We start from the raw sequence: 9,798 nt of genomic DNA on the forward strand, positions 1-9,798 counted from the left end.
GTTGTTTTCCATTTAATTTTTTCTGAATTCCATTTTTAAAAGATTAATTAGCTTTTTATCAAAAAGATGACTAATCAAATTAATTCATAAAACGTTCATTAAATGAAAATAATTTATCAAATAAAGTGCTTCAATCACATCTTCACAGCTGAATCTAAAACACATTAGTTATTTTGTCAAATAACTTGAGCACATCAGAGCATCACTCTATAAATGAAAAACCTACAGTACATTCAGTACAACAGCACACTTGCTTGTGATATTTTCTTAAATATAATTATTCCTGATATGATGATAATAATAATAATAATAATAATAGTAAGCTGTCAAAATATAATATTATATTTTAAAATGTAATATTATTAATAATAATAATAATAATAATAATAATAATAATAATTATTATTATTATTATTATTATTATTAATATTACATTTTTACTATGTAGTAGTAATATATTTATTTGGTAATTTCTACAATTTCATGCATCCATTTAAACCGAGCTTTTATTTTGACAGCTTACTGTGTCAGTTTCTGTGTCTATTTAACAATAGTTTCTCACTTCCATATAAGCAGTTCGCTACGTGGTCATGTGATTATTACACCGTAAAGAGGCTTCAGTTTAATTAAACAAATAGTATGGGAAGAGGTGCGTGCTTCGCATTCAATAAGCGTTTCGCTTACACGCATGCAGCACAAGAGAACTGGACATTTCTTTAAGGAAATAGCAGGCTGTTGTGGTTTAATAATCACACTATAGGACACATGTACAACACATTTGCAAGATCAACGAATATAAGATTTAGTGACAACGTAGTACTGGCCCAAAAGGCGCAAACTCTCACACTGACCCCAGGACAGAATTAATACATGTTTAATTAGGCATATTTAGTTCTCACTTTAGATTAGGTAATGCAAAAAGCTTAGCTAGCAATTAAGTGCTTTATTACAACCTTTATAAAGCATTCATTGATTTTAATAGTAAGTGTTCCTAAAACATTACATTAAGTAGAAACGTGTATCCAATTCATTACATATTTGAATTAATTATTAACTATGAATTTATGCTTTCTTAATGTTTTCATAAACACTTCTTTACCACTGGTTTCCATCATCTAAAATACATAAGTTAGATATGATTAACAAGTTGTTTACTAAGGATAAGAACATTATCAAACTGCCTATATATGAACTTATTAAACAATAATAAATAGTAAGCTAAAGTGAATATAAACAAATAACATACTAATTATATGTAGCTTATTAATGTATTAATAATGTAATGTTTGGTGTTTATGTTGACTGTTCAGCCAGTTTCCGCCTCCTCCTTGCCCATCTTTATACTATTACACATTTGTATCATGAAAAAGTGCAGTGTGTCAAAGCTGTCCAAATGTGATCTGCCAAGTTCAATTTACCTCCACGTGTCATAAAAAAAAACAAAAAAAAAAAAACTTGTACAGTGACAGAAAACACCTCACGAGCATTTTCATGTAGCAGATGTGTAGTGTAGACTCACCATCAACTCTTGATGAAAAATATTTTCTGTGCTCTCTCTCGTAATCCATTTTGATCGACTCTTCTCAGTATCTTCAATACAAACAGAAAGTTATATAAAATTCGGAAGAGCGGAATGCTGAAAAGGGCCAGTGCTGAATAAGGTGAATAGCGTTGCCCAATGCATTTAAGTGCCAAAATAACTGGAAATAACAGCAGTGTCATTTTTAAATGTCTTCTGTGCCTGCCTAGCAAATACACGATGACTGTATCAGCTTTCAAGAACTCGCCGTCAAACTTGAAATACACATCAAGGTAAGTCATTTTTAATATTATCTTAATAAAACTGTCACAGATGTACTTGCTTGCTAGCAGTAGTCTTATAAATGCACTCTTGCCAATGCAAATGAGTTTGCAGGGAAATATAGGATGTATAGAGCTATATAAAGAGCTGTGAACAGTTTATTTGTCCTATTTCTTTTTTTATGTAAAAGAAAATATATTGACTTCTGTTTTAAGAATGATCAAATCATAAAATTAACAGCTAGGCTAAAGCATAATACCAGATTTGTCTAGCTTTATTGCAATCTATAGTCTCATCTGTTAAGCGTCTTCGGTCATTACGATTCAGATTATTAAACACACGTTGACCTAGTGAGGTATGTTTTCCTACAATTATTTAAACAGTAAAACAATTATGAAACACAAAATGATTGATAAAATAGCAAATATGTATTAATTGCCAATTTACAAAGATCATTGTTTGGCCAACAGACATCGTAATAAATAAATTGTAAACAGTTTAAAAACATACAATCTGCACTGACCTGCATTTATGAAGAATACTCGTCCTGAGAACACAGGTCAACCTTTTGTTTAATGTCTTCATTATAGGTGACCCTTGTTTTAATGTATGCCAGTATGGTTTTATAATAACCATACTGTGCCATTTCATTCACAAAGTTGCATTCGTTTAACCATACTTACTACTGTTGTATTGTTTAGTGCGGTGTTGTCATTTTACAATTTAAATGTGGAAAAAACATTGTATACTTCAGAGACCATCTAGGAAAAGAGATCATGTCCCAGTCACCAGATGATACCTCCAACACTTCTGATGAAAAGGACTTATTTTCAAGTATGAAATACACACACTGTCAGGAAAGTGCCACACACATTAGACCACTCTCTCCTTAAATCAGGAGGATACAGCATATTGAACTGCAAAACAATATTAAACAAAAACCTTAAAGGGATAGATCACGCAAAAATGAAAATCATCTTTTAACTACTCACCCTCCTGCCATCCCAGATGTGTATAACTTTTTTTTTCTTCTGCAGAACACAAACAAAGATTTTTAGAAGACTATATCAGCTCTGTAGGTCCATACAATGCAAGTGAATGGTGGACAGAACTTTGAAGCTCTAAAAACCACTTAAAGATAGCAGAAAAGTAATCCATATGACTCCAGTGGTTTAATCCATGTATTCAGAAGTGATATGATAGGTGTTGGTGAGAAACACCACCTTATAGGTCATTGACAAATGTCCAAGGTGTTAAAATGATAAATCTTTTAAAAATCTAGTTTAAAACACTTGTGTCAAGTTCTCAGAAATTTAATCTTTGTGTCCAATTTAGATTTATACATTTTTGAAAAAACTTTATAGCATTTTCTGCAATAATATTTAAAACTTTAAAATTGTCATGTGGTGTAACCATCAAGTAAAAACTATAATAATACTTTCTTTTCACCTTGAATACATGAGACTATAAACAACTTCATTAATTTCCAAAAAGTTTTCAAATACATTTTCAAGGTACATACAGTAAATATATATATATATATATATATATATTATGAATTTTTGAGTCAAAAATATCAGGTTTACTCAAGGTTACACTACATGACATGAACAAAATATGCCTTTTCATAAAAATGTCTGTGACCAGGAGGAGGGCTTGGCCGGGCCTTGAGGGTGCACGGCCAGAGCTGAATCAGCTGATCAGCGGGAGAGCGAGATAAAGGGGAGCCGGAGACACAAGTTTGAGAGAGAGAGAGTGTGTGTTTGTTTTATGTTGAGTTTTACATTAAACTTTATGTTGACTGTTCAGCCGGTTCCCGCCTCCTCCTTGCCCATTCTTTAACTGTTACAATGTCAAAATAAATGTCAGATGTTTTTTAAACATCATACTCAGTTTTGAGGCTCTGTTTTATGGTTTTTATGGTCAACATAAACAACAAAATAACTACCTACATGTTGGTTTCACCCAATGACTTTGATTTGGTGGACAAAAGCATTTTTAAATATGAATCATATTTTAAAACACAATTGTTTTACTGCTTATTGCACTGCAAATTAAATGATTATTCTGCACTAGTCTTGCCAAATGTTTTTTTTTTTTTTTTTTTTTTTAAGGAATTTCAGCTTTTAATGAGACTTTTTTATACTGTCTGTTTACTTTGAACCCCAGAGAAAATATAAATTTGATCAAATATGATCATTATAGAAGAGGTGTATCCAAGTAAATTCAAGCTTGTGTAAAAGAAAAAATTGTTTTTGTTTTTTGTATTTTTAATTTAACCCTTGTGTAGTCTTAACATTATGTATACTCCCCTTGTCCTAAAGGTAAAAAATGACCCACCTTCACCAAACCCCTAAAATAAAGCAGCTTAATTGAATTTTAAACCCCAAATCTATTTTGCATGAAAAAACAACCTGTCATTCATCACAAACTTTGTGAATATGTGGGTTTTAACTCTTCACAGTGCAGAAAGACTCCATTTAATCAGTGGACACCACTCGTTTTTATTACAACACACCTGTCATAATTGTTTTATTTACTAAAGTAGAGGTTTATTATTATTATTATTATTATTATTATTATTATTATTATTGCTAAATGTACTGCATAGGTGTAAACATTAATTGTTTAGCAAGAGATAGCACTTGTATAGCCTAAGAAAGTAGCAGAAATGTGCAGAAAGTAGTTTTGAATGCATTTTATTGAAGGGAAACAATAACAGTCTTGAACTTTTTTGGCAACATAGAGATATATTCTTATATACTGTACAATGAGGAATTCAACTACAAAATACTAGTCTTCTCCCATTTTTCGAACCATTGCCCCCACCCACAAGGTGTATAAACAACAACAATAAATAAGAATAAAATAAGATAATAGATACAAAACAAAAATGTGAAGAACATAAATCAATCAACTCTAATTAGCACATGTAGGACAGTATGCAAGTGTGTGCGCATGGACTTGGCAGATGTATTTCTCACATGTGCAGCACATAGTATTTGTTTTACAGTCTTTCTTTGAGGGGCAGAATTGGCATCTCCTCATCTTGCCTGCCCCAGCTGCAGCCTCAGGTGGATCAGGAAAAGATTCAGCCCCCTGAACAGCTTTCACAAGCGCTGCAGAGGCTGCTGTCGGGGGAGGCGCTCCCTTCTTTTGAATGTGTGGGGTTACAAGTGCCTTTCCCAGCTGCTCCAGGAACACCCTCCTCTTGTTCCACTTATCAGGCATCCAGGTAGGGTTGATCTTGTTCCATATCACAAAGGCATTGTATGAGGACACATCAATGATGTTATGGAAGATGACCAGGGGCCAGCGGGCAGTCATCCTCCTGCAGCTGTAAGTTCCAATCACCTAGGTTGTCCATGCCTCATTTGTTGTGGTTGTAGTCCAGGATGATGGCTGGCTTCCTGTCCTCACGATCACTGATCTCAGCCGTTTTGTGCAGTGCGCTCAGGAGGACCACATTCTTGTTCCTCTTTGGAAGGTAAGAAACTAGACTGGTGGTGGGGGTGAAGGCAAACTTTGATGAGAAGGCCTCTCTCCCCCTTGTTGCGAGGAGTGCAGGGGGGAGCTCAGGCTTGTTTTTTCTAACTGTGCCAATCATGGTGATCTTCCTCTTCAGGAGCTGCTGGCTGAGTTCATAAGAGGTGAAGAAATTGTCACACGTGACATTGTGCCCCCTCAATCCATCTGTCACATCAAGCACAACCTGCATCCCCTGGTTCTTCTCCGGGCCTCCACTGGTCGGCTTCCCTGTGTAGACTTGCATCTTCCAAGCATAGCTGGATTGTGCATCACAGGCCACCCATATCTTGATGAAATACTTTGCTAGCTTGCTGGGCATATACTGCCGGAAAGGACAGCGACCTTTTGACATAAGAGATTACTATCAGTAATTAGTATCAGTGTCACAGAAAACAATCACATAAATCAATGATATTACAGCAATACATAATAAAATTAACAGTGAAAATCACTTACATTACAGATATGAAAATAAAAATGTACCTCTGAATGGAACCAGTTGCTCATCCACTGTTACATCAGGCCCAGGGTTGTAGAGGTTTGGCAGACGCTCCACCCACTTCTCCCAGACCTCTCTTATGGCCGCCAGTTTGTCTCTCACACGTCTTGCAGGTCTTGACTCTCGGTTATCAAATCGTAGCATTTTTGAGAAAGTGTGAGAGACTTTCAGTGGCATCGTGGCACGGAAAATCGCCCTTCCACTCTCTGCATCCCAGAGACTACATGCAGCCTCGTGACCTATACACACCCACTAAGATTAGCAGCCCTATGTAGGCACGCAGGTCAATCTCATCCATCCTTTTCCAGTTGTCTCCATATTTATGGAAACCCTCCAAATTTTTCATCTCTAGGATTATTTTTTCGGTGGCTGGTGTGATTAACATGTAGAATGTTGAGGCGATGTCCTGGGCATGGGCAACTGCATGTCTTGTCGGCCCTGGGGGTCATCCTTATGACATTTTGTGCTGCTATCCTGCACTGGTTGTCATATGGTGACAAGGACCATGTTATTTTGCTGTTCTTTGACAAAAATGTCTCTCTATCAGCTTGGGGGATTTCTTCTTCATCTGAAGATGATGCATCGTGCTCTAGGTTGTATTCTTCCCCATCTTCTTCTTCAGATACCTCCTCCTCTTCTAAATCATTGTTCTCTTGTTCCTCCTGGACATCTGAAAAAATCAGATCTGTGACCTGTTGGGCACTGAAATGTGCACTCATGGCTTCAGCAAAGTGAGAACTGGGGGTACTGTCATTTGCAGCACCTTTATAGCCTCTGACTGCATTCCCCATTAGTAAACAATGCTTTCAAGAAATGTTTATTTTGTCTGTGAACTTGAGTCATGTGTGGGTTTGTGGAGGGGAGATGCTTCACATGCACAAGAAAGTTTTAGTTTTGTCTGAGTTCAATCAGTAGCACACATAATCTCAATTTCTCATTGTGTGTGTGTGTGTGTGTATGTGTTTGTGGTTTTTGTGGTGTGTAAATGATTTTATAACTGCTGGGTCAAAAATGACCCTAAGACAATCTTTGTACCCTGGTGATGTACAGCTTTCATGGAAATATGAACAAAGGCAATGTTTCACTTTTTCTAATGTTGGAGTCACTCTAGGAAAAGTCATCAAATTTCAAGTTGAAAAAAAAAAAAAGAAAAATCATTTAGCTGGTTTTCTCTGCTGATAAACATAGTGGCAGGTCATTTTTGACCCTTAAGACAACATAGATCTGGACAAAAATGAGTGTCACTTCATTGACCCTTAGGACACATGTCCATAATATGCACCTGCTCGCTGTCACAGACACACATTTTTTTCTATTCCAATAACCGATCTAGTAAAGGAAGTTTGGGCTGTTTATGAAGCATGCTCAAACAGTGGTGTAGAAAGTTGTTCTACACACAAAAGCATTTTATGGGAGAAGTCCTGAAAAATGTTTGAGTTAAAAATATGTAACTCATCAAAAAAGAAATGTCCCTTTTTCAGGACACTGTATTTTAAATATAATTTTGTAAAAATCCAAATAACTTTACAGATCTTTATTGTTTTTATTGTTTCAACAATGTTTTCCATGCTTGTTCAATGAACCATAAACAACTAATGGACATGCACCTGTGGAACAGTCGTTAAGACACTAACAGCTTACAGACAGTAGGCAATTAAGGTCACAGTTATAAAAACTTAGGACACTGAAGAGACCTTTCTACCGACTCTGAAAAACAACAAAAGAAAGATGCCCAGGGTCCCTGCTCATCTGCGTGAACGTGCCCTAGGCATGCTGCATGGAGGCATGAGGACTGCAGATGTGGCCAGGGCAATAAATTACAATTTCTGTACTGTGAGACGCCTAAGACAGTGCTACAGGGAGACAGGAAGGACAGCTTATTGTTCTCGCAGTGGCAGACCACGTGTAACAACTCCTGCACAGGATTGATACACCTGAATATCACACCTGCGGGACAGGTACAGGATGGCAACAACAACTGCCCGAGTTACACCAGGAATGCACAATCCCTCCATCAGTGCTCAGACTGTCCGCAATTGGCTGAGAGAGGCTGGACTGAGGGCTTGTAGGCCTGTTGTAAGGCAGGTCCTTACCAGACATCAACAGCAACAGCGTTGCCTATGGGCACAAACCCACCTTCGCTGGACCAGACAGGACTGGCAAAAAGTGCTCTTCACTTACTAGTTGTGGTTTTGTCTCACCAGGGGTGATGGTCAGCAGCGTTTATCGTCGAAGGAATGAGCGTTACACTGAGGCCTTTACTCTGGGGCGGGATCGATTTGGAGGTGGAGGGTCCGTCATGGTCTGGGGCGGTGTGTCAGAGCATCATTGGACTGAGCTTGTTGACATTGCATGCAATCTCAACGCTGTTCGTTACAGGGAAGACATCCTCCTCCCTCATGTGGTACCCTTCCTGCAGGCTCATCCTGACATGACCCTCCAGCATGACAATGCCAACAGCCATACTGCTCATTCTGTGCATGATTTCCAGCAAGACAGGAATGTCAGTGTTCTGCCATGGCCAGCGAAGAGCCCGGATCTCAATCCTATTGAGCACGTCTGAGACCTGTTGGATCGGAGGGTGAGGGCTAGGGCCATTCCCCCCAGAAATGTCCAGGAACTTGCAAGTGCCTTGGTGGAAGAGTGGAGTAACATCTCACAGCAAGAACTGGCAAATCTGGTGCAGTCCATGAGGAGGAGATGCACTGCAGTACTTAATGCAGCTGATGGCCACACCAGACACTGACTGTTACTTTTGATTTTGCGTCACCCTGGCTGAATATTTCCAAACTGTACAAGTGTCAAGATTTGATTGGGGGATTTCACATATAGAAATCTGTCAACCTTAAACATGTCAAAATCTAATTCTGATTGGCTAATTGCCCTTATTTAAAGTCTGTTATTTATTAAACGTAGAAAATATAATATTTTACTTGCATGATTAGTTCTAAGTAATACATGACACAATTAATCGAAAAGGGATGGAAAGGGTGGATGGTGGTTTTACAAGGGGGATGCTTTTTGGTATTTCTTGCAACAAGGGGGATGCCATCCCCTCGCATCCCACCTCCAAATAGTTATGACACTCAAGACAGATGATGCTGTCAGCTAAGCTGACAAATATGAGGTTTCCACTGCAGATGTACAGCAGCCAGCAACTTGCAATATAAAAAGACCCATTTTTATTATTACTTTGACCTCTACTGAATCAAAATGATCTATAATTATTTGATGGTTATCCTACGTTCAGAGCCATCAGCAACCTGTATGCATTAATATAAGATCCATTAAAGGGAAGAAAAAAAAAATCATCAGACATTATCGAACGCAATTATCCCTCTCTTTCCTTGCTTAGTATGTGAGCGGTGTAACAACCCTTCTGTCTTTATGTTTGGAGAACACAAATGCCATCTGTTTATAGGAAATTTATACATTCAGTTTTTCATGTGCCAATGTAGTTAGCATCTGAAATTCAGGAGAGAATAATCAGTATGCAATGTGCATTTTCTTTGAATATAGACAACATGAAGTAATGAAGTCTTCTTCATAAAATGTCTGCATCTGTCATGTATCACTTTCTTTTTCCTGATCTAAATTAATTTATTGCTACAATCAATAAAATAATAATAATAATAATAATAATAATTAAAAAAAAAGAATTAATAATTTATTTTAATATTGTGGCACTGTCTCTGATCCTATTTAGAACTGTGATAGTGTGAGACCATTTTGAGAAGTGCACAAATGCCTTTTCAGAAAGCCATGTCATTTTTTATTTCAGTGGGGCAAACTTTTGGCTTTTGCCAAAATTGACACTTTTCACCTGCCAATCCTTTTGCTCATTCTCATAGTATTGTAGTTGCAGTAAATTATTGAGGCTTACTGCCATTTTTAAGCCATGTTGTTCATAACAGCTGTCTGTTGAGGGTGCTGTTTTGCTGCTGTTTTTTTGAACAACCATTTCTGCACA

General features: G+C 37.2%; 1 pseudogene; it reads right to left on the reverse strand.

Moving 5' to 3' along the window:
- Positions 1-4,720: 4,720 nt before the first annotated feature.
- On the reverse strand, positions 4,721-6,619 carry LOC127446420 (piggyBac transposable element-derived protein 4-like; annotated as a pseudogene).
- Positions 6,620-9,798: the final 3,179 nt, after the last annotated feature.

This window comes from Myxocyprinus asiaticus, chromosome 9, assembly GCF_019703515.2.
Source record: "Myxocyprinus asiaticus isolate MX2 ecotype Aquarium Trade chromosome 9, UBuf_Myxa_2, whole genome shotgun sequence".
NCBI classification, from domain to species: Eukaryota; Metazoa; Chordata; class Actinopteri; order Cypriniformes; family Catostomidae; genus Myxocyprinus; species Myxocyprinus asiaticus.